Below are 2,719 nucleotides of genomic sequence, written 5' to 3'. Positions count from 1 at the left end.
TTTTAAATATAAGTACACTGTAGCTGGTTTCAGACACACCAGAGAGCATCAGATCTCATTATGGATGGTTATGAGCCACCATGTGGTTGCTGGGACTTGAACTCAGGAACTTTGGAAGAGTAGTCAGTGTTCTTAACCACTGAGCCATCTCTCCAGCCCTGTGTTGTAGTCTCTTAGGACAGTGAGGAGGTAGAGTTGTTGGAACCCAAGTATTCATGAACTATTTCTGTATGAATAAAGCAGACTTGTATGTCCATTTATGAAAATTTGCCCCTAGAGTTATCTAGTAAATGTATTTTAGTTTGTTAAGTATATTCTTGACAAAATTATTCAACTTTATAATACAGTTATAAGGATTTTCCTGGAAGAGTATTCTTTTGCTTTGTAGGATCAGAGACTGTATTCTGTGAACTGTTTTCCAAATTGATGTTTCTGGTAGGAGAGGCCTAGCTGGGAGGGCTGGACACTCAGCACCTCTAGTTTCCTGAGACTCTGCACATCAGCAGTAGAAGGCTTTCATAGACAGACTGTAGGAGTGCACTTGAAATTAGGGTAGGTGACACCATCATGATGTAGGTTCAGCAAGAAGTCCAGTTGGAAATGGCAGATTGAGAGAGAGAACTTTACTGTATTTTACTCAGGGGTGGCTGCTGAAGCTCTTAGTTATATGTGTGGCTTTGTGTTTCAGGAGGAAAGAGTCCTTCTTTGTAGGATTATAACTTCCAGGGCTTATGGTTTTTGAATTTCTCAAGGGGTAAGGGACTGAGACTGTTAATTTCTGTGCATGTGTGTGGCGTGTGTGTACAGAAAGGATGAGGGGTAAGGAACTGAGACTAGGGGTAGGGAGGCAATGGGTTCTTGTGCAGCGTGTATGTCTGTGGGAGTGACTTAGCAGAAGCAGAAGAGCTGAGTTGTCTTTATCATACCCCACAGAGAAGACAAAAGACAGAGAAATGAAGACTAGTACTTGGAATGAGTGACAAGTGAACAAGGCAAGCGAGGATGCCAGGAGGACATCAGTTGTTCTGCCTGAGGGGCAGTGAGCACTTGAAAGCCTGCTTCCTGAAATGCTTCTTCCAAATCACTGCAAGAGACTTCTGGGAGAAGTGGCCACCAGGTGTCATCAGAAGACTGCTATTGATGTGCTTTATTTTGGTTCTTCAAAAATCTATTTCTTTTTTTTTTTTTCCAGAGTATTTTCCCTTAAACCATGAAGGATGACTAAGTGAGATACTTTAATTTTTGTTAGTTTCTGAATGCTACTAACTTTATTAATAATTATAGTTAAGATGAAATTAATAAAAAAGTGTTATATATAACTTATTTCTGCAGCCAAGAACAAATGCTTAAAGGTGTGTGTGTGTGTGTGTGTCTCTCTGTGTCTGTGTCTTTCAGTGTGTGCCTTGTTGTGGGGCTCAGAACATTGCTCATGTTAGGCAAGTGCCACACCACTAAGCCACACTCATGTACATGCTTATAACTGTGTTTGTGATCGTCTGTGTAGATGGTAATTCATGACTTGGTCTAAGAAACATAATGCTTGAAGAGGATTGGCTTTAGTAATACATTCTGCTACTTAAAAAGAAAATATGCCAACTTGTGGGATTCGGTTTCCTCCTCTCACCATGTGGGTTCCAGAGATTGCACTCTAATCATGTCTGGCATGGCAGCAGGCATCCACCAAGACATCTCTCTGGGCCTGTTTACACTGTCTTAGTCCACGTACATATTAGGGTTTTCAGTCTTGAAAGTCTGCTGAGGGAATACTTCGAAGATTCACTTTATTTTATTTTTATAGTTGTACAAATGACAGTGTGTCGAGGAGATTTTGCCTGTTTTTACTTTGTTGCTGGGAGAATAAGGGTGCTTTCAGATAATAGTAAGGTTTTACTAAGTGTTTGTTGTATGAATGAATAAAATCTGCTTCAGAAAAATGAGCCCTTTAATGGTTGTATTCAGGGGATCTCTGAATCTTTCAAGAAGAAGATGATCTTGTTCCCACCTGCACTGAGAATGTGATACTTGTTCTAATAACCTTTCTAATGAATTTTTAAAGTCTATATTAGCATAAACTCTCATTTCCGTTTAATCCTTTTTACATCACTTTAAAGTACTTATTAAAACTACTTTGCACTCCTGCCCACTCTGTTTCCATTCTAGACTTTATAACTTAACGACTACCGCAAACTCTTTTTGGTCTCTAGATGGCCTCTGGCTCCAGTGCTGACCTCCAGTGTCGATTTTTTTTCAGAAATGGCAGCTGTGATCTGGGATGGGTTGATCAGCTGCCTGTTTTGTAAACTGCAGTGTGGTGGAAAACTGTTCTGTTGTGATCTGGGGTGGGTTGATTAACCCCCTGTTCTATAAACTGCTGAGTGGTGGAACGCTTTCTGTTGATTTTTTTATTTTTTTTCAGAAAGGTGGTTGTGATCTGGGGTGGGTTGATTAACCCCCTGGTCTATAAACTGCTGAGTGGTGGAACGCTGTTCTGCTACAGAGCTGTCTGTCCTTCATGCTCCATACAGTTGTTACAGTCTTTGGCCAATTGAGATTTTCAGTATCCAAACCTAATTCAAAATAGTAAACTCTGATCCCCCCCCCCAACTCCATGCAGATTTAGTTTCTTTAAGGATTTAGATAAGCTATTCAGCTAGATTGAATGTTCTACTTGGATGTATGATTTTTTTGCTCATTTATCTTTTTTTTTTTTTTTTTTTTT

At 39.9% G+C, this 2,719-nt stretch overlaps 1 protein-coding gene across 2 annotated transcripts in view; it reads left to right on the top strand.

Annotated features, from left to right (window-relative positions):
- Positions 1-2,719, top strand: part of Znf407 (zinc finger protein 407) — a 411,238-nt gene that overhangs the window by 18,125 nt on the left and 390,394 nt on the right. Inside the window, exon 2 of one of the 2 annotated variants that reach the window (XM_031366183.1) lies at positions 934-1,225. The exons of the other annotated variant lie outside the window; for it this stretch is intronic. The gene's annotated coding sequence lies outside the window, so the exon portion shown is untranslated. The remainder of the gene's footprint in view (positions 1-933; positions 1,226-2,719) is intronic. 2 annotated transcript variants of the gene reach the window in all.

The sequence above is a fragment of the Mastomys coucha genome, unplaced genomic scaffold (assembly GCF_008632895.1).
Source record: "Mastomys coucha isolate ucsf_1 unplaced genomic scaffold, UCSF_Mcou_1 pScaffold13, whole genome shotgun sequence".
NCBI lineage: Eukaryota > Metazoa > Chordata > Mammalia > Rodentia > Muridae > Mastomys > Mastomys coucha.
This window is presented reverse-complemented; position numbering and strand designations above follow the sequence as displayed.